The following is a 27,520-nucleotide window of genomic DNA, read 5'->3' as shown; positions in this document are numbered from 1 at the left end:
CAAACACAATCATACACAAACACATACCAAGGTATATACACAAACATAGAACACACGCACACACAGACAAGTATAGTCCCAGACACACAGAGACTTAGATAGGTAGAGACATATAGACAGAGACATAGACATACACCAATGCACACATGTATGTAGACATAGTTCAGACACATGCATATACATACACAGACATATAACCAAACTCCTGGACATACAGAGAAACACGCACACACACTTGCAGAGACATGTACACAGACACAGTGTGCACACACATGAACATGAAGACACACAGACATATATAAAGACACAAAAATGCACAATGATAGACCTATACAGAGTCACACACATGTACACGCAGACATATACAAAGACACACAGAGGGATACCCAGATATACACACAAAGTCACACACCCAATGCATACACAGATACACATACATATACACAGAAAGACAGACATACACTTAACACAGAGACTCGCACAGACATATACACAGACACAGACCCACATGCACACACATAAATTCAACACAGACATACACAGATGCACACACCTGTGAAATGACAGACACATACAGAGAGCTAGACCCACATGCAGACTTAGATACATACATGTACACACATTCACACATAGACATGTATATACATACATGCACATAGATACAGGCATTTATATACATGCAAAGACGCAAGTATCCACACACAGAATGTACAGACATACACAGACACGCAGACATGTAGATAGACACACAACACAGGTGCACAGAAATATAGACATATACACAGATACAGGCACACACCAGCATAAGATACACACACAGATACACATGTACACACAGAGACATATAAACCAGAGACATATATACATAGGCATAGATATAATACTTGCACAGGAACAGTTACAGTCATATCTACAGACACACACAGAATGCACACACAGATATATACATAGACATATATCAGACATATAGACAGATACAGAATTATACTCTGACACATAAATATATACATATACTCAAACACAAACATGCATACATAGACACAGACATACAGAGATTCAGACATAAACACATACCTACATGCACACAGACAAAACACATGTACACAGACTCACATACATGTGCACAGACAAATATACAGTCTCCCGGACACACAAAATGAACACAGACACACACAAGACATTAAAGTACACAGGTGCACACACATATATAGAGGCATACACAGATATACAGATGAATATACCAATACACACATACAAGGACACACATACCCAAATCATAAACATGCACACAAAATGGACACACACAGACATATACACAGACATACACTCACATGCACACACAGACATATGTAGATGTACAGAGACTCACATGTACATAATCACACACGTGCGAGCTCACAGGCACCCACATGGACACAGAGACACACTCAACATGCACACACATATACGCATATATACATATACACAAAGCTCAGACTACATACTCAAAGACATACATATACACGGATTTACACTGATATGCAGAGACACACATGCACTCATATAGACACAAAAACATAAACACACTTGCACACACAAATGACAGACAACACAAACCCACAATGACACACACAAGCACCTATAGACAGACAACCAGACATATGCACACAACCAGACATATACAAATACGCACTGAGACTAATAGGTATATAGACAGAGAAACACAATGATAGACACACAAATATACACATAGATGCACTGCTAATCACACAGACACATACAAATGCACACACACTGAGACACACAGACATAGACATAGAAACACACCTACGTGGACATACAAACACAGCTATAGATGCAGAGATAGACATAAACAGATGTACATAGAAATGCGAAGACGCATAGATATAAACACGGACACTCATGCACACAGACCCATGCAGACATATATTTATATATAGATATACATACAATCATCACCCAGAGACATATACACACAGTCACAGAAAACTGAATTGTGCACACATAGACTCAGACACGCAGACATACATAGACACATGAAAGTACATAGACTCATATATAGACACACTTAACATGTACATACATATACACATATAAACACAGGCATATACAGACACTTACTTGCATGCACACTTAAGCACATACAGACACAGACATATATCCAGATAAAAACACAGATATATTCATAGACACATACACACTAGCATACACAGACAAATATATACACAAACATACAAAGAGACTCACACAGACATATACATACACACATGCACACAGCTACAACATGTGCATATATACAGACTTATGTGCACAGATACGAACGTAGACACAGACACACAGATGCATACACATAGATACAGTCAAACAAACACAAATACACTGAGACGTAGACATACACAGATATACATGCTAACTCACATTTACACACACTAACTCGTACGCAAACATAGATACACACATACACACAGACAACTAGTATACACATAGACACATGCACACAAACTCATGTACACGAACACATATAGACATATACACACAGAAGTACAGAAACAAACATGTCCACAGACAGGCATATTCAGACACATGCATACACAGACATGCACACTAGCACAGACATATACACAGACAGACATATGCATGGACACATGCATACAGAGAGCAACACACATATACATAAACATACCTACATGCTCACACAGACATATACATGTACACACAGACATATAATCAAATGCACATATACATAGAAACACATATGTATGCAAGTGACATACATATATATACAAAAATACACAGACACACAAGCACAGACATGTATAGAACAGACTTGTGCACAAAGAAATGCAGCCCTATATACAGACACACACAGAGACTCACACATACATATATGCAGACACATTCACACTCAGAAACACACAGACAATTATACAGACACATTAGATATACATAGACACACGTGCACACACAGAGACACATAGACATACACAGAATGACAAATACACAGGCATATACACAGACACCTTTTCCAAACACGTACATACAAAAAACATATACATAGATACATAATATGCAGACACAGACACACAGATGTATACACAGATACAAAACACAGATACATATGTGTAGACATACATGCAAACAGACATATATTCAAGCACATATATACATATAATCACACGAACAACAGACATATAAACACATTTGTATAAGCGCATAAACACATTAATATATACTCATGTACACAAGCAAAAACACACAGAGAAATGTACATAGAGACACAGAAACATACAGACTTACAGATAGACACACAGATGCCCACACAGACATACATGGTATTTACAGACAATGTAGTACAAGGGCAAACAGACATACACTGACACTGATGCATACATGACACAGACATACATAGTGAGACACAGACATAAAGACACATGCACAAACATACACAAAGACATATACACAGACACAAGCATACACAGTCACATAGACATATGCACAGACACACATGTGTGCATACACAGACATATACACAGATATAGAGACACAAACATATATAAACTCAGAGAGAGATGCATTCACTGAGACACATATACATAGCCACAAACAGACATTAACATATGCACGCACAATCATACTGATACATATAGATATTTAAACAAAAGCACACAGGCGAACATAGGGGCATAAATTGATAAAAAGTTGCATGCACACACTTATGCACAGAGACACACACCCAAATGCACATAGAGAGATATACTCAGGCATATACACAGATACAAGCACAAAGTCATATACAGACACAGAGACACACAGATATTTGCATAGACACACAGATGTATGAATAGACACACAGATATATACACAGATATGAAGACATATAGACAGACACAAAGACATATACAAAAGGAGACAGACACACAGAAACATACAGACATATACAAAGGCAGTCAAAGACAAATAGACATATACGCACAGAGGCCCACACAGAAATACAGAGACCCAGTCCACACACAAGCACAGAGAAACACACAGAAATATACACAGACACAGGTATATGGATAGACACAGAGACATGCACACACCTAGACATACACAAACATAGACATATAGAGAGACACACACAAACATATACACAGACACACCCAGTGGATGCACGCATACGCACAGAGTATATAAAGGCACACACATACACACAGAGATACAGAGTCACACAGACATACTCAAACATGCAGCACAGTCACAACATGAAATTATACAAGGGCTCCAAACATGCACACACAGCTATAAAATTGACATACACAGAGACATATAGACAGCCACACACAGATGCACAAGACACATATACACAGACATACATGCAGACACACTCATACACAGACACAGATACACACACATAGATATATTCAGACATCTATATCCCTGGCATTATACACAGATCCATATGCTTATGCACAAAAAGACATAAAGATAAACACAGATATGTACACAGAGACACACACACAACCATGCACACAGACAGAAGAGACTTACGCAGAGAACATACATAGCCACACACTAATATATGCACAGACATATATAGAGACACATGTAGATACATAGGGCAGACATATACATATACACACACAATCATACTGAGAGAGATATATACAAAAAATACACAGAAACACAGGTATATAAACAGACATAAGCACAGATTAACAGATGTGCACACACAGACATAGACAGTCATATACAGACCGACAGAGACACACACACATAGACACATGAACACACAGAGATACATACGTAGACATATAGACACAGACACAGACTTATACAGAGGCACACACAGACATACATAGAGACACACAGATGCAGTGCACACACAAGCACAAATAAACAAATATACACAGACATGCATATATATGCATAGACACAGACAGATGCACACACAATCAGAGAAATACACAAACATACACACAAACATATACACACATGCACATACAGAGTCACTCAGACACACTTAGAGACACACAGATACACAGGCATCTACACAAACACAGATATATATAGTCCTACACCGACACACACATGCACACAAGCAGACATGCAGATACCCACAGATGTATAAACATCCACACAGATATATGCACAGGCATGTAGACATATACACAGAGAGCACACATATGGACACATGGAGACATACCGAGAGAGACACATGGCATGTATGCACAGATATAAAAACATGCAGGCCTATTTATAGACAAACCCACTTGTGCACACACAGACATATACACAGACACACACCTATATACACACACTGAGACACACAAATAGACTTATAGACAGACACGCGCATGCACACACAAGACATATAGATTAATAAAGACACAGACATGCAGATGCAAACGTACACAGACAAAAGTTGCACTTGTTAAACAGAGCATACAGACACATACATAGACATATGCACACAGAGACATGTGCACATAGACATACAAAAAATATACACAGACACAGAACAGACATATAGAGACACACATACATTATATAGGTACACACAGATATACAAACACATACGCATAAATATACACAGACACAACATATACACACATGCACCAACACACATGCTCACACAAACACACACATATAGACACACAGGCATACATAAATGTACACAGAGACACAGATTTTTATACACAAAGACACTCAGGTCTATGCAGACACATGAACAGAGACACACAGATTTGTAGACATTTATACAGACACATGCACACACATACACATAAGACATACACAGAAACACATAGACATATACACAAGCACACATAGACAAACAGACATACACAGAGAGAAGCACAAAACATACACAGACACAGTGGCCACATAAGCACACAGACACAAACAAATACATAGAAACAGACACACATAGAGATATGCGTAGACACATAGGTATGCACTCACAGACAAGCAAAAACATTGCACAAACTTACACAGACACGCATATGCACATATACAGATAGAGACATATGCACAGACACACAAAGACACACAGACTTGTCACAGATACACACAGATATATATATATATAAGACATAAATCACCCACACACCCACTCACAAAGCCACAGATAAATACACAATGATGTACAAATAGACACATGCACAGACACACAGACATATCTACAGACATATACAGAGACAAGCATATCCACAGAGACATACAGATATTACACTGACACACTCAGATACACACAGACATACACAGACACACATGCACACATGATACACATGTACACAAAAACTTTATGCACAAGCACACACAAACATATACACATGTACACCAATATATACATAGATAACGTATACACAGAGATATATTCACACACACTGACATGCACACAGAGACATACATAGACACATACAGAGGTACAAACACATGCACTAACAGACATATACACAGACACATGCACACACATAATCAGAGAGAAAGGCACACACATGTACACACAGACATGCAGACATATACACAAACACATACAGAGATGTTTACACATTCAAACAAAGACATACAGATATTCACATACAGACAGACAGACAAATACAGAAACACACACATAGATGTATACACAGAAACACATGCACGGTCATATACAGAGACACACAGACATATACAAACAGGCACACACATGGTAACACATAGTCATACACAGACACACAGAGATGCACACATACATAGACACAGAGACATGCGCACAGACATATATGCAGAAGACATAGATATACAGACATGCATACACAGGCAACAGATATATACACGGGTATATATATGTATATACATCTATTTATATACACATATGTGGATGTATATATGTGCATATGCATATACATATATACACATAAATACACATATGCATCTGTAGGGTAATAGCCTCGGGTTACATAAGGATACAGAGGTCATACTCATACAGACACGGACATACAGACACATTCACAGACTCATAGATTTATACAGAGACACACAGTAATACACAAACAGATACAAAAGACATACACATGGAAACATGCACAGGCACATACAGAGACACAGCAACATACATGCATGGCTACATGCACACACAGACAACAGACCCACTTATAAAGCCACAGATAAATACACGAATATGTACACACAGACACATGCATAGTCACACAGACATATCCACAAACACATACATACGGAGACAGGCATAGACACAGAGACATGCACACAGACATACACACAGAAGACACAGATACACAGACATGCACACAAAGGCAACAGATATATACGTGTGTATGTATCTATACAGATACACATATATACATTTATATACACAAATATAGATGTGTATATGTGCATATAAATATACATATATGCACATATATACATATATATGTAAGGTAACAACCCCGGGTTACACAAGGACACACAGGTCACACAAGGGCATACACATGCACACACAGATACAGAGACATACAGACACATATACAGACTGATAGATTTATACAGAGACACACAGACATCCACAAACAGATACGAAAGATATACACACGGAAAAATGCACCGGCACATACAGAGACACACCGACATGTATAGACACGGCTACATACACACACAGAAAACAGACAATACAGAGACACATGCACACAACATACAGATACGCACGGACTTAGATATATACATAGACATACAGACACAATCACACTGACATACAGACATTCACACGAATACACACATGCTCACACAGACACACAGATATACAATAGATGCACTCAGAGACACACATATACAGGCACACACACAAACAGATACATAGACATACACAGACACACACGTATACTGAGACACATAGATGTACACACTGATACACAGACACACCCATGCACACAGATACACACACATGCACACATGGACATAACTCAAATGTATAGAGACACACATGCTCACAGATATATAATGACAAAACACAGTTATATGTATAGACACAAGGACTCAATCACACAGACACATGGACCTATGTAAGAGAACACGCAACCCGGAGATTCTTCTTCCAGCTATTTATTAAGAAACCTTCTCATGCAAACAGGAAAAAGGACGAACGAAGCATGGACTAAGGACGAACTAAGGCAAAGGAACCAGGGGGGGCCCCTAGCTAGGCAGCTTCCCTCCTTATATACCTCTCGCTGCTTGTTTTCGCACACGTGTCTGCATCTGATAGGTTAGTTACAGCTTATGGGCGTGGCAAGACATCCTGTTCCTTATTAGGAATGGTTTTCGAAGCACACAGGTGTTGTTTACCAAGAAAGGTGCAATTTACAAGCACAGTGCAACTATTGTTGCAAAGCACGGTCTGTGGAGGCTCTCCACAGTTGCCCCTTTTTGTTTTAGAACAGCCAGTCTGCGTAGCAACCTCGGCCCCCTTGGCCTTACCCGTCATTGGGAGCCCTCTCGCTTGTAGGTCCCTGTCTTAGGTTGGTCCAAGGGTCAGGTGGGGTATAGTGCACCCTTTCAAACTCCTCAACTACAGGAGGTCCCCTGCAGTTAAGGGCTCTCAGCTGCATAATACCTTTGCTACATCCAGCTAACCTGATTGTTCTAAGCGAGATTATTATTTCAAAGTTGCAAGCCAAAGCTGCGGGGATTGCTGTGCCTCCAGGGCCACGAATGCCTGTAAATATCACGCTTTTGTAAATAGCTGTTCTTGCTGCATTTTGTATAGACACCAGGCAAAAAACCAAAGCAGCGAGAAGCAATAAGGACAGTACTGCTCCCACCCCCGCCCACTCTTTGATAAATGGAGGGGACTTCTACTCTGGGCCTATCAAGATGGGTAAGAAAGGGGAAAATCTATGCACAGGCGTTAAAGCAGGCCATGTTGTAGCAATGGCCCAGGAAGCTGCTTCTTCAGCTCATATCACAGGAATCAGGCTGAGCACGAGCACCAGTTTGCACATCTTGGTCTACTGGAGGCGCAGTCTTCCGTGTCAGGCATTCAGGAATCCACGCTGGTTCTGCCCTGACCTGTGGAAAAAACACAAAACAGAACCCCTGGCCCGGGTTAACACGGGGTCCGAGCTGTGCCATCCACCAGAAAGGGTATAGGTGGAATCAGTTTGGCGATGAATCAGGAGACTCTGGCGGTCTGAGATCCAAATCAGGTGCTTGAATTCTGCTTCTGATAAGACGTAAAGGGATCCAAAGTTTCTTAGCGGGGTTATCATCTGTTGAAACAAAAGCATAGCCTTTTCCTCGAATGAGGAGTTTCCCTGCTACCCATTCTTTGTCAATTTTAATCCAAATGGGAGAGTTAATAGTTTCTTGAGTGTGCGCATCTTCCTGAAAATGCCTCTCAGCTGCTGTATAGGGTTCTCCCTGAGGTAAATTTAAAAAGTTTAAAGTAAACAATGTCAGGGACAAGGAATCAAGTGGAGGCATACCTCCTTTTTTAATTTTCAATAACTGTGTTTTGAGGGTTCTATGGGCACGTTCGACTATGCCTTGACCCTGAGGGTTGTAAGGGATTCCAGTAATGTGTTTAATTTGCCATTCATCACAGAAATCTTGAAAAGCTTTACTAGTATAGGCTGGGCCGTTGTCAGTTTTAATAGCAGAGGGAACGCCCATGACAGAAAAACATTGTAGTAGGAAGGAGCAGACTGCTCTGGTTCTCTCAGAAGTCATGGGAACAGCCCATGTGAAGCCAGAATAAGTATCTATAGTTACATGGAGAAAAGGCTTCTTGGGGAAGCACGTGACGTGAGTAACATCCATTTGCCATAATTCATTGGTCTGTAGACCTCGGGGATTGGCCCCTGCCACATGGGAGGTACAGTGTAAAGGGGCACAAACAGAGCAAGCACGGACAATATGCCTGGCTTCTCGAATTGGGATACGATGATGAATATGAAGGCGCCGGGCGTTTGTGTGTAAGGCCTGGTGCTCTTCTGCAGCAGAGGTAAAAATTGGTGCTGCCAAGAGATCAGCGGCTTCATTTCCCTGGGCCATAGGTCCTGGAAGACCAGAGTGAGATCTGATATGAGTAATGAAAACAGGTTCAGAGCGCTTTTGTAAAAGCGCTTGTAGCTGCTCAAGTAATTGTTGGACTATAGGATTGGGGGCATTTAGAGCAGCTGTCACGATGCCAGGGAAGAGACCAACCACATAAGCTGAGTCTGAGACTATATTAGCAGGTCCTGGCACATGGGAGAGTAGATACACCAAAGTGGCAAGTTCCACTTGCTGGGCAGAGGTATAGTTAGTGTTTACTGTTGTGGTCAGGGCGGGTCCAGAAATTCCGCCTTTCCCTGAGGCAGAACCATCAATATAATATACTGGAGCATCAGGAATAGGAGATGGGCGAATGATAGAGGAAATGATAAATGGGGTTTTTTTGAAAAAATCCCAAGTTTTTCCTGCTGGATAGTGGGAGGAAATTTCTCCTGAAAAATCAGCTAAAGCTCTTTGCAAAGCATCACTGAGGGGCAGGATAGAAGCAATCTCTTTTTCAGGAATGGGGAGAACAATGATATGAGGATCAAATCCCAGCATGGCAAGGGCTCTCAGTCTTCCTTTGATTATGAGTTTAGTCATTAACTCAAGGTAAGGCACAAGAGTGCGAGACTCCTTATTGTGCAAATAAAGCCACTCTATTGGGCCCGAAAGCTGTGCTAGAGCAGCAGTGGGCGAGTGGGGAGTATCAAAAAGCAAAAGCCACAATTTTTCTCCCGGAACAAACCGGGAAAGATGGGATTTCTGGAGTCGATCTAGAAAAAATTCTAATTCTTTCCGAGCTTCAGGGGTAAACTGCCTAGGACTGTTCAGGGCGGAGTCGCCTTCAAGGGTCAGGAATAGATTACGGAGGTCTGAGTTGGGAATGCCCAGAGAGGGGCGAACCCAGTTAATATTTCCTAGCAGTTTTTGGAAGTCATTAAGGGTTTTCAGTTTATCATGGCGAATAGAAATTTTTTGAGGTCGTACGGTAGTACGCTCAAGAACATAGCCCAAATACTCATATGGAGACAACACCTGAATTTTTTCTGTGGCTACTTGTAACCCAGCTGCGGGTAGACGAGTCATAACATCCTCATACAATCTCTGGAGTTCTCCATCATTAGAACATGCAAGCAAGATATCATCCATATAGTGAATAACATAAGCCTGAGGAAACTTAACACGGGAAGGGCGCAAGACCAAGTCAACAAAATACTGACACATGATAGGGGAATTGGTCATTCCCTGAGGTAGAACAGTCCATTGATACCTGCGCATAGGAGCGCGGTTATTAAGAGAGGGAACAGAAAATGCAAAACGCTTACGATCATCCGGATGGATAGGAATGTTGTAAAAACAATCTTTTAAATCAATGACAACCAGTGACCAATCTTTAGGAACGGCAGCAGGGGAAGGAAGGCCAGGCTGGAGAGCCCCCATGGGAACCATGGTGGCATTAACATTTCGTAGGTCAGTCAACAGACGCCACTTGCCTGACTTCTTTTGGATAACAAAAACAGGGGAATTCCATTCTGAAAATGAGGTTTCTATATGTCCCAACTCCAGTTGTTCTTCTACTAAAGATTCTAACACCCTTAGTTTTTCATTATTAAGGGGCCACTGGGAAGACCACACAGGATGGTGGGATTTCCACTGAATACAGAGGGGTGCTGGGCGTGAAACCGCAGCAGCTCCGATTAAACAAGGAGAGGCCTCAGAGTCAAAGCCCACAGCAGGAAGTGGAACGGGAATCCTAATCTCCGCGTTCCACTGCTCAAGTAAATCCCGTCCCCATAAATTCATAGGTACGGGTGCTATGTAGGGCTGGAAAATGGCTGTAATGCCCTCTGGGCCAATACATCTTAGCCACCTGGCACTTTGCCGGACAGAGGAGGAAGGCATCATGCCTACTCCATACAAACCATAAGGTACTGCCTGCACGGCCCAGTTCCTGGGCCAATGTTGGGAAGAAATGACAGAGGCGTCAGCTCCTGAGTCAATCATTCCTATAAATTTCTTCCCATGAATCTCAATAGTTAAAAGTGGGCGGTTGTCTTTCTTCAGATGGGCAACACAAGCAATTATAGGAATTGTGCTGTCAAAATCTCCCCCACTAGGGCGAGTGGATAGACCTGGCACAACCAAAGGTAGCAAAAGGAGCTGAGCTATGGGTTGTCCCTTATCAAATGTCCAAACAGTAGGCACCGTGATAACAATTGTTATTTCACCAGTATGGTCAGGATCAATGACCACGGTATGAACAATAATTCCCTTAATAATAAAACTGTTGTTTCCCAAGAGTAGGCCTATAGTGCCTTGTGGAATTGGTCCCTTTATACCCGAATTTAATTTGTAGGGACACTGGGCAGGGGCTATAGTAATCATATCAGGGCAGGAAATATTCAAGGCTGCGCTTCCTGCCGTCACTGGTTGCAGTGAGTCTATTGATCGGAGCTCAGCTGACTGGAGTTCTGAGACTCCACCTTGGGGAGAGAGACTGCAAACGGAAACATCCCCGGATTTCGCTGGGCCTGGGGCTGGCCCCCTGACAAGTTTCCCGAATTGGAGTCAACAGCTGCATGAAAATTAAAGGGACAATCTTTGGCCCAGTGGTTTCCCTTTTTACATCTGGGACAGGGCCCAGGACGTGCTCTCACAGTAACACGGTCTGGAGGTGCCCTGTAATCTTTACGAAAGTGGTCTGGTCTCCCACGATTGAAATATCCTTTCTGAGCTTGTCTCTGTACTGTACCGGTCTCAACAGTCCTAGCCTGCATTTTATGTCTAGCAGAACCAACATTCCTGCATGCGTCCAAGTACCCCATTATGTCTTCCTTCTCCTTAAGAGGGCGCAGAATGGCCTGGCAATCCTCATTAGCATTTTCAAAGGCCAATTGTTTAGTTAACAGCTCATGAGTCTCCTTACCCTCAACCTGCGTTTCTATGGCTTCCATTAATCTTCCTACGAAGTCTGCATAAGGTTCTGAGGCTCTCTGGACAATCTTTGTAAAGCTTTCCTTAAATTCCGCATCTGCATCAACCTTCTCCCACGCACGCAGGGCTACGCCACGGACATGAGCAAGAACAGCACGAGGCAAGGTGACTTGCCTTTCAGGATGGCGCCATTTTCCTTCACCAATTAACATCTTATGAGTCAATTTAATCCCTGAAAAGTTTCGTTCAGCATGGCCTAGGCCTTCAAACTCTGCCTTGGCCTCCTTGCTGAGCCACATTCTCCACTGCAAATACTGAGAAGAGCTTAAGCACGTTTTAGCAACCATGTGAAAATCTTGAGGTGCCCAGTGGGCCTTTTTACTCCAGTCTGTAAGATACTCTCTACAGTACGGAGATGTGGGCCCATATGAGACACAGGCCTGTTTGAAACGACTGAGAGAATCCATCCTTAACCTGCGAAAAGATGGAGGCCACTGCCTCTTTGCCTTGACTGGGCGATTGGGAGCACGTCCCAAGCGGCCTGGAGGCCGATTGGTTGAGTCACTCTCGGACTCAGAATATGAGAAGGCCGTAGCAGACTCATAATCTGCATCACTTTCATCTGATGCACTGGACGTGGAGCTATATTCATCAGTCTGAGAAACATTCAGACTATGACAACCTTTTCGAGGCTTAGGTGTGGGAGGACCTGAGGCCGTATTATTCCTAATGTTCTCCACATCAATTGCACTATTCAAAAACAGGAGAATAGAATTAACAATCTCCCATGTAGTCCAGAATTCCACGGGGATCTCAGTCCCTTTCTTAGATACCTTATAGACATTTTTCCTAACTTGTCTCCAAATCCTGCTTTTTAGAGTTCCTTCGTCTGGGAACCATGGGTTAACCTCATAAACTACTTTAAGGCAGGACCGGAGTTGGTCTCTGGAAACGTAGAGTTCCGGGTTTCCTATTCTGCGGGACAGAGACTGAACGAAATCCACAAATGACTTGCCCTGTTCAGTCTGGCTCGAGAAAATACGAAAGATCTTGGGAAGGCCCAGAATCTGTCCCATCTTAGTGGGGGATTGCTGCTAGGATTCTAAACCGCAGCACACACAAAAAAATCCTGATCTCCCGCTCACCTTCTAAAGTGGGGCGCACCGAACGCTTATTCTTACCTTTAGTTGATAGTTCGGGCCCACCCAGGGACGCCAGCTGTAAGAGAACACGCAACCCGGAGATTCTTCTTCCAGCTATTTATTAAGAAACCTTCTCATGCAAACAGGAAAAAGGACGAACGAAGCATGGACTAAGGACGAACTAAGGCAAAGGAACCAGGGGGGGCCCCTAGCTAGGCAGCTTCCCTCCTTATATACCTCTCGCTGCTTGTTTTCGCACACGTGTCTGCATCTGATAGGTTAGTTACAGCTTATGGGCGTGGCAAGACATCCTGTTCCTTATTAGGAATGGTTTTCGAAGCACACAGGTGTTGTTTACCAAGAAAGGTGCAATTTACAAGCACAGTGCAACTATTGTTGCAAAGCACGGTCCGTGGAGGCTCTCCACAGACCTATGTTCAGACACACAGATGCACATAGACGTATAAATTCACTGATACATATAGATATATACATACATTCTCTCACATACAACCTAGCCATATACACAGACACAGGAATATACACTCACGTGGACACACATGCACACATAAGACAAAACACATATACAGAGATACGTCACGTACACAGAGAGACAAAGACATATACTCACAAATACCCTGACATATAAACATCTGGTCAAAAAGACACAAATACATACATATACAGAAATAAACAAATACACCTGTATACACAGAACACAGACATAGACACAGATACACACATATCGACCAACAGACACTTTCACACACAGAATCACACACCTTCACACAAACATTTATAGATGGACACATACACAAAGAGACATGTACAGACATATATGCATATAGAGATGCACACAGACAAAACACACATAAACACAAACGAAAAATACTCAGACACACTCTTGCACACTTTACATATATATAGTATATATATATATACACACACAGACATATATATAGAAACACACCCAGACGCGCACAATAGATACATAGACATATATATGGAAAAACACATGCATACATAGACACACAGTAAGATATACATAGATACACAAACAGAAAAGGACACACAGACGTATGCACAGAGAGAACCATATAGACAAAAACACACACAGACATATAAATAGACATATACAGAAACCAATATGCACTCACACGGGCAATATACACAAATACACAGAAACAGACACTCACGTGCACATAGACACTCAAAAATATATAGACAGACACACATAAAATAGATACACAGAAAAACACATGTACTCTCAAATACACACACTTTCACATCACAAAAAGGCATATAAACACACAAAGAGACATATGCACAGACACAAACATGTACAACAGAGACACCCAGCCATATATAAACATGCATGTACACACAAATACACATTCACAAACACAACACAGGCATATACAAGATACACAGAGGCATACACTCAGAAATATACACTGCAGATATATATAGAAAAACATATGAATACACATGCGCACACACAACATAGACATATACACAGAGACTTATACACACACATAGCGTCATAGAGACACACAGACATGTAGAGAGACACAGAGACACATAAACACATGAATACATACACATACATGCACTCAGACATGCATTTATGGTAGACATGTACACATGCATATAGACAGACACATAGCCAAAACACAGAACATACAGACACAGCAAACATACAAAGACATACACATTTAGAGACACAGAGACATACATAGACACCCACATGCACAGACACTAAAGGACATATACACACACGTACATACAGACATGGACTGCATACACAGAAAATGTACATAAACCCCTATCACATAGATACACAGATATATACATAGATACACAGACAAAATTATACACAGAGATACTAAGACATGTACACAGAAAGATACACAGAGAGACATTTACACAAACTCAGGCATATACAGACAGATACATTCACAGAGAGATATATACTCAGATCTACCTGTGCACATGAAGACATACAGTTGCATAGACAGGCTCACACATGCACACACAGACAACACATATACACAAAAATACACATAGAGATACATAAATCGACATACACTGGACACACCCAGTGCAACACAAAGACACACAAACAGGCCTATACACACATACACAGATACAAAGACATATATACACACAGACATATATACACACTGATATACAGAGACACACAGCAATAATCAGACATATACATAGAAACTAAGAGACACATAATATGTACATAAGATGTGCAGACACAATCACATATAGACACACATAAATGTACTCACAGACATACAACATATGAGCAGACACGAATAGACATAAGGTAGACACACTCAGATATACACATGGACACAGACACAGTTACATACAGACATGCTAGCACACATAGATACAGACACACACAACATACACAGACACACACACATGATCATACATAGGCACACACACATGCACACATCCCCCACAGGCATATATACAAACTCACATGCACAGAAACACACGTGTACACAGACTTATAAGATACATATATGCACATATAGACATATACAGACACATTTGCACACACCCATACAGATATACACATAAATGCATAGACATAGATACATGTACACACATATAATACAAATACAAACATCTCACCAGAAAGACATACAAACATACACACAGAGACACACAGAAAATAGAAATATATGCACACATCATAGACACACACATGTACACCCACATTAAAATACGAAGTCACACACAAGCACACAAACATCCATACACAGAGACTGACATGACACTGACACATCTGCTCACACATATATGCACAGACATATGCATATACAAATACATGCCAATGCACACATACACAGATACAAAATACAAACATAAGACCAGCACAGACATATGCAGACAATATACACAAGTAAACACAAATACACATTTACAAATACACAGACAATAGACATACACTACATACGCAGACATATGCACACATATACACAGACACAGGCACATAGACATCAACACGGAGACACACAGACACAGAAATCCACACACAGACATATTCACATACATGCACATAGATATAGACATGTACACAAACATGTACACAAAAATACACATGTCCACACAGACAAACATCCCCACGGACATATATATTCAGAGACACAGCATGCACACAGACATACACAAACAGAGTCACACGGACGTACACAGAAACATACTAACATGTTGAGCCACAGACAACACAGAGATATACACAGATTCACATGTGGGCACACACAGACATAAATAGAAATATACACACAGAGACACACAGAAAAAAAGATACACCTAAACAGATAAACAGATATGGGGCTGGAGCTATAGTACAGCGGGTAGGGCGTTTGCCTTGCATGCGGCCGACCCGGGTTCGATTCCCAGCATCCCATAGGGTCCCCTGAGCACTGCCAGGGGTAATTCCTGAGTGCAGAGCCAGGAGTAACCCCTGTGCATTGCCAGGTGTGACCCAAAAAGCCAAAAAAAATACACAGATATGTGAATAGACACAATCACAAGACACAGTGACAGAAACATACCCAGTCACACACATGTGCCACAGATATACCTAGTCATTTGCAGACACACAAATGCTCCTATAAACATATATACAGAGGACACACATGAAACAAACAGGCACAGAGAAATATAAGTCATACACAGACACAAACAGGGAAATATACAGACAGACACAAACATATACACTGACACACACATTGACAGCCACAAGAACACACAAACATACACAGAAATATAGACACACACATAATTATATAAACAGATATACAGCCAAATGCAAAGAGTGACACTGAGATATAGAGACACAAATACCAAATCTGTGTGTATACACACAGATACCAAACAACACACAATATGCAGAAACATATAGACATTTACATGGACACACACATGCACACATGGAAACACAACATATTTAGACACACACATGCATAGATACACAGATATATACATATATAAACATAGACAAACATAAACATAAACAGACACATTGGTACACACACGTGCATGCACACAGATATTTTCACAGACACATACAAGTACACAGACTTACAAATGCAGACAGAGACATATGGAAATACAGTCATAGATTGACAGAGATAGACACAGCATATAAACATACACATACGTGTGCACGCAGAGACATACACAGACATACGCTTGAATAAACACATGAAGACAGACACAGAAAGACACAGATGTATATACAAGACAGGAATTCACACAGACACAAAGGTGTATGCATAGTCACACAGACACAATAACATATAGACACATGTATAGATATAAACACACAGAGACTTATGCAGACGTATACACAGACACAAACTGAAATGCAGACACAACAAAGAGATATAAACAGACATATACGCATGTGCACACACATGCACAGACACACAAATGCAAACACAGAAATATAAGCACAGACTCATACAGACCCACACGTGCACACAGACACACATCGACATATACATTGACACACATATGTACACACAGACATATAAACCTAGATACACATAGACATACACAGATGGACACTAATTCGTATAATAGACACATAATACAGATATATACATAGACAAACACATACACACAGACATGCACAGGCATGCATACAGACAAAACCAGATAAACATGTGCAACACATGAGAAAACATAGACATATATACAGTTACACACAGACATATACATAGACACACATGCAGACACAGACATGAACTGACAGACAAACGCAGACATGCACAATAGAGACGCACAGATATACGCACACTGAGGGGCAAATATACAAATATGCACAGGCAAATATATAGATATAAACCCACATGCATATACAGATGTACACACAGACATACACAGCAATCATACATACAAACAGAGTCAGACACACAGACATATAGAAACATATGCCCACCCAGAGAAACAGACAGATAACATACAGAGCATATAGACACACAGAAAAATGCACAGACATATACAGAGACATAGATACACACAGGCACACATAGATATACACATACAAACACATATAAATGCAAAAACCACAGACACATGTGTACCTACGTGCACACACATTCACACAGGTACAACATGCTCAAAGATAAATGAACAAAGATATAGAGCTATATACACAAAGACATAAAGATACATCCAACATAGACATACAGACACTCACCCACATATACACAAAGCGACACACACTGACTTATACACAGATACATGCATGTACCAGCAGACACAGATATAGACACACACAGAGAAATATTGACATGTACAGAGACAGACATACACACAGAAATACACCTGCACACACATATACACAGAAACACACACGCACAGATAGAAAAGAAATATGCACAGAAGCACACTCATTTATAGAAACATGGACACATATACAGAGAAATAAACGTGGATGCATACAAGTATATACAGTTACAATTCACACATGTACACACTAGACTCAGACGTATAGAGATACCCAGACATACATAGACACACACACACACCAACAGACATACATAGAGGGATAACCAGACATACATGTAGACACACACCTGACGCATACAGAGATGCACATACATATACACAGAAAAACATGCACACACAGACATACATATGCACATAGAACTCACAGACATAGACTAGACAGCCAGAGACCCACGTGCACACACATAGATACAACACATATATAGAGACAGAGAAAAACGTATATAGACACAGCCATAGCATAGACACATATATACACAAACTCACACAAATGTGCACACACAGCCATATACACACAACCACACCCACGTGCAGACACAGACATAGACATGCACATACATTCATGCACACATAGACATGCATCCCGATTTGCACACTCAGATATATACATATATATGCACTGTGACACAAGCCTATACAGACACACATAGAATGTACAGATATATACACAGACACACAGTCATTGACACACAACACAGGCACATGAAACATACAGACATATACACTGATACACACACACCAGTGTACAGATGCACACACAGACATACACAGACACACAGAGAACAGATATACGTACACAGACATGGATGCAACACACATGGAGCCGCAGTTCGTCATATCTACAGAAAGAAACAGAATATGCATACACATTCACAGATGTATACACAGACATCTGGAGACCCACACAGATACAGAATTATACAAAACACAAGTATACATATACACAAACAGAAATATATGCACTCACAGACACAGACATATAGAGACTCACACATATACACATGCCCACATGGACACAGACAAGACACATGTATACACAGACTCACACACAAGTGCACACATATAAGTACACAGACATATGGGCACACAAAATATTTAAACACAATGGTACACACATATACAAAGGCATGCACAGAATCATTGGTGACTATAATTATACTGACACACCTATACAAGGACACAGACATATACCCAAATCATACATGTGCACATAAAATACACACAGACATACACCCACTTGAACACATACACATATATTAACACAGTTATACACACATCAGCACACAGATACACAGAAACCCACATGTAGAGACATACACTCACATGCACACAGATACGCACATGTACATACAGCACAGACTGCATAGACAAAGATACACATATACGTAGATTCACACCGACATGCACACACAGACACACATGCACTTACACAGACACACATTTGCACGCACACACAAAGACAAAGTCACACACTTTCACACACCTGCACGCACAAAAATGACAGACAACACATACAGACACAAACACACGAGCCATATACACAGATGTATATACAGACACGCAGACATATAAAGATACAGAGACTCACAGATATAAGACACACAAACACAATGACAGACACACAGACACGCAGAAATATATACACATAGAGATATACACAGCTATATACACAGATACAAAAGCACACAGACATATATATAAAGACCCACGCAGACATATCCACAGACATGTACACAGACACACTCACATGTACAAACACAATTAGAATACAGATTTTTAAACAGACATGCCAACAACAGACAGACGTATACACGGACACAGATATATATGTAGACACACAGACACAAACACACAAACATATACAGACACATACGTACACACAGAGATATGGACACACAACACAAAGACATATCTATAGACACAGAGATACACAGACATACATAAACATAACACATGCTCACATACAATGAGAAACAGATTACAGAAACAATGAACACCCATGCACATGGAGGCATATAAACAGACACACAAACCTATAGACACAGACATAAACACAAGCCACACAGACATGTATGTACAGAATAAATGCACACAGAGGTACACACAAGTATATACAGACACAAGTATATGCATACACAGACTCAGATTCACACAGACACATACATACAGCTATATTCCCCCCACAGAAAACACACATATACAGAGACTTACACAAATGTGCACACAGACACAGAAATATGCAGACACACAGACATAGACACACATCTATCACACAGTTATGTAGAAACAAAACTACATACGTAGACACAGATGCACACAGGCGCATACACACAAACCACAGATATGTACATAGACACACACAGACATACATGGTAACAGACATAAACACAGATACACAAAATTATGCACAAAGACTCTCACATGCACAGATAGACATATGTACAGACTGAGACACAAAGATACACATACACACAGTTGCACACACAAACGGAAATATAGTTAGACAATTAAACGCACAGACACATGAACACACTGATAAATACAGAGACATAAACAGACATATAGATGGATACAAACACAAATACACAGACACACACCTATATGCACACACAGAGATACGCAAACATATACAGAGACATACACATGGACACACTAGGCATATAAAAAGACATGGAGAGACATACACAGCACATATGCAAAAGATATACAGACATATATATATAGTTACACACAGACATATGCACAAATATCATACATAGCCAAATAAAAAGACACAAGGCATATACATAGACACACATGATCATATACCTAAACACAAATAGATGTACGAAGACACACACAAACATATATAGCCACAAATGCACAGATACATACCTATACACTGAGGCACCCAAACACAGACAGATACACAGACTCATATTCACATGTACATATAGATTCACACACAGATATACACAGACACATGCACACAAAATACACACATAAACACAGGCGTATACACAAACACCACACACATGCACACTGAAAGACATGCAGACATTAGCCAAGACATACAGCCAGTGCACACAAAAACACAAGACATATACAGACACACACAAGTCACATGTACACATAGACGTTAGACATGCACACAGACTTAGGCACACAATAAACATTTATTCAGAAACACAGAGACACAGGTATATACTCACAGAGGGAAACATAACAACAGTGCACACAGATATACATAGACATGCAGACTCATGCTTACACAGATATAGAAATAATCACGTACACAGAAAGATATGGACACAAACATACTCAGATACACAGAAGAATATACAGATACAGACACAAATTGATGCCCACTAGTGCACATACACAGACACAGACATATACACATGTGCACACACAGACCTAGTCACATAGATCAAGCATATAGATCAACACATGTGCTTACACAGTCACACATATACATATACACAGACACATACCTACACTTACACAGACATACAGAAACAAACATGTTCACAGAAACATACATGCCCACAGATATACACAAACACACACATGCACACAGAACAAATTATACACACAGAATCAAACACACACAGAAATGTACAAATGCACCTGCATACATAGACATATGCACAGACATACACTGGCACACAAAGATAAATACACAGGTAAACACACAGGCATACGCACATACACTGACTCACAGACATATACACAAGTATACACACACGCACACACATAGTCACTCACAGACATATATGTAGAGAGACACACAGACATATAAACAGACACACATACATGCACGAACACCCATACACATACATCTGCGCACATGAGCACAGACATAGCACACACATATAAACAGACATAGAAACACATACACATATAAACTTATTTTCACACAGAGAGAGCCACAGACACAAATAGACACATAGAGACAATCATACATACATATACACAGACACACATTTGCGTAGACAGTGACATAGCCACACAGATATGCAAAGATATACACAGACATATACACAGATACACAGCTATATATATATATATACCCATAGACATATCCAGACACTGAAACACAGACGTATACTCAGACACCCGAACTAACCTAAAGACATGTACAGATACACATGTATACACACAGCCATATTGACAAATATCTACACATGTATATACACAGACATGCAGATGCATACATGCTGACACACAGATATTTATACACATATGGACGGACATAGACACACAAGTACATAGACACAGACACACCCAACACAAATGCAGATACACACAGACATATACAAAGACACACACATCCACACGGACACGAATAAAGACGCAGAGACTGACAGACATATATAGAGACACAAATATTCAGAGATGTGCGCACAGATAAATGAACACACAGACATGTACAAACTCTCACAGATGCACATATGGATACACATGCACACATGCACACACAGATATATACATGGAAACACACAGACATACACACACATGCTCCCAACACATGACACACAGACAAAAGCTATGCAGTCAGACACTTACAGATGGATATACAGATATCCGCATACACCCATATGCAAATACACACATAGACACAGACACCTATGGCAGCATAAGATACACAGGTATATACATAGAAACATAGACACAATGAAATATATACATATATACCTAGACACACAAAGAAACAGACATACAACTGTCCTACACAGGCACCCCCCAATGTATGCAGTCACAAACATATATATATACACCAAACATACGCACACATAGGTACAGTCATATATACACAGACACCCTCACGCACACACACACAACACCGATGTACACAGATTTAAACCTGTTCACCTGCATACACAGATACATATACAGACAAAATAGGTACATACCCACATGCACACACAGATTTGCAAAAACAGATGAATTGACACGCGTACACAGAAACACACATATGTACACAGATACACACAGACATATACAGAGATACGCATATGCTAACAGGGACATAGACACAACTGATCGATACACAGACATACAGAGACACACAGGTACACAAAGTTGCCCAAGCACACATACACAAACATACTTATATATGCACACAAAGATATGTACACAGACTCACACAAAACAGACATACTCTCACAAATGTGTACATAGTCACACATGCACACATAGCTACATATATACACAGAATATACACAGATAGAGAGATATTCACAGACACATGTCCACACACTGACACAGACACACCTAGACACACACAGACATGTAAGTAGACACACAGAGACACACAGATATATCCATAGACAAGAACATGTAGTCAGTCATACAAATGCACACCCAGAGATACAAGGACATAGACACACAGACGTACATCCATGTGTACACACAGACATACAGAAACACATACAAGTGAACACAGACACATGAACACTCACACAAGTATACATAGACATACACATGCACAAACACTGTCTCACAGAGACATATACAGAGATATACACACACCCATACAGACATGGAGAGATACAAAGACCCACATAGACATAGAGAGACACAGCATGTACACATAGAAAGACATATACACAGAGAATGAGACACAGACATATACAGACAACAAAGACATTGATACAGATATATACATGCTCGCACAGACACACACTTGTGAGCACACATATACAGAACAAATGCTCAAACACCCATATGGACAGACACACAAATGTAAACATAGAAACATACATTTACAAATATAGACACACATAGACAACAGACAAATACACAGACTGAGACACACATGCACACACAGAGGTACACAGATATATAGACACACATAATGTAAACACAAGACATAGATATATTACAGACACGCAGCCATATACACAGACACACATTTACAGAGAAACAGACACATACACAGCACACCTACATGCACACATACGTGCAAACATCAGACATGTATACACACAGTCTCTGACACACAAATATACACAGACACACAGAGACGTATACACTGACATATAGACACACAGCTAAACATAGAAACACACAGACACACACCCCGACATTTACACAGACATATACATGAAGACATACAGACATACACGAATGAACAGAAAGACAGATATTTACCTGGACACACAGACACATGCACATACACACAGACATACACACAGACATACACACAGACATTCATACACAGATACATACTCATACAGAGACAGAAAATGCCCGTATAGGCAATATACACATATGCACAGACATATAGATAGACACATATAAAATAACAGACATTCAGACAACACATGCACAGAGACACATACATATACAGAGACATACAGACATGTAGATATAGACATAGACATAGACATGATCACATAGACACACATATATACAGACATACAAAAACACTACAAAGACACACACAAACATGCACACACACATGTACACACAGACACACAGATACAGAGACACGACATATACACACTTGTACACACAGAGAGACATACACAAAAACATACCCACATGCACACAAATAGACGAAATACAAATATGACAGATATATACACAGATTCATTGTGGCTCATACAGGGTGGAAGGGTTGCAGCCCCTCAGGCCTTCCCTTTTCATGCAGGTGCCGGCATTTGCTGAGCAGGAGTGATGAAGGTCGTGCCGTCATCGTCCAGAGGAGCCCACAGAGGCCCTGGAACACACGTGTGTGATGGGACCGAGGCCTGGCACCGTGTCTGTGCTGCTGGTAAGCTGGGGGACAGTGTCCGCGCCCTCCGTCCATTTGCAGCTCTGACTGGAGCACACTGACCACACCCACCTCTGCCCCGCTTTGGGGACTCTGCAGACATTATACAGACTGGCTCACCCTCCTATCACACACAGACATACACACTCATATTTATATATATATATATATATCCACACAGACACAGTCATCCACACCCACAGAGACACACAGACACGCTCAACAGAGCTACACACAGACATGCACACACAATATGCATTCACACAAAGACATATATGAGCACACATAGATACACATGCACACACAGACCTATACAGGAATATACAAGCACAGACATATACCCATACACACAAGAGACATATAGGCATGTACACACAAAGAGACACATATACATACACAGGCACAAACTCAGTGCACACACAGAGACACATCCACACAGACCTACACAGGAATATACAAGCATAGACACATCCACACAGACCTACACAGGAATATACAAGAACAGACATATACCCATACACACAAGAGACACATAGTCATGTACACAAAAAGAGACTCAGATACATACACAGGCACAAACCCAATGCACACACAGAGACACATCCACATACGTATGTACAGACACACATACGATCATGCAAACATGAAATAGACTCACATACAGATACATAACCACATGTAAACACAGATACACCAACATACATATGCACAGACGCACAAATATGGAACACATTTACACCGAGACTCTGACACATAAACACAAACATCTACCCATATGCACACAGAACACAGAAGCATATACAGACTGACATGCATATATACACATAGACTTATACCCAGACACAAGCACATCACATACAGACACACAGATGTATACATGCACAGAGAGATACACACAGAGATACATGCACAGATACACTGAGACAAACCAACTTTCACTCACAGACATAAGCACAAAGACAGATACCCATATACACAGACACGTACATAGACACATATAGATGTACAGTTATGTAAAGACATATACCAACACATCCATGAACACACAGAGACACACAAACATACACAGTTGCATACACATAAACATACATAGACACAGACATATCCGTAGACACAAATACATGCACTCACACACAGATGTATAAACACACAGAAACGGGAGCTGGAGTGATACCACAGCGGGTAGTGCATTTGCCTTGCATGCGGCCAACCTGGATTCAATTCCTGGCATCCCATATGTTCCCCCGAGCACCTCCAGGAGTAATTCCTGAGTGCAGAGCCAGGAGTTACCCCTGAGCTACGCTGGGTGTGACCCAAAAAGAAAAAAACACACAGAGACAAAGTAAACATAGCCACAGAAATAAACAGA

This window comes from Sorex araneus, chromosome X (genome assembly GCF_027595985.1).
Source record: "Sorex araneus isolate mSorAra2 chromosome X, mSorAra2.pri, whole genome shotgun sequence".
Lineage (NCBI taxonomy): Eukaryota > Metazoa > Chordata > Mammalia > Eulipotyphla > Soricidae > Sorex > Sorex araneus.
This window is presented reverse-complemented; position numbering follows the sequence as displayed.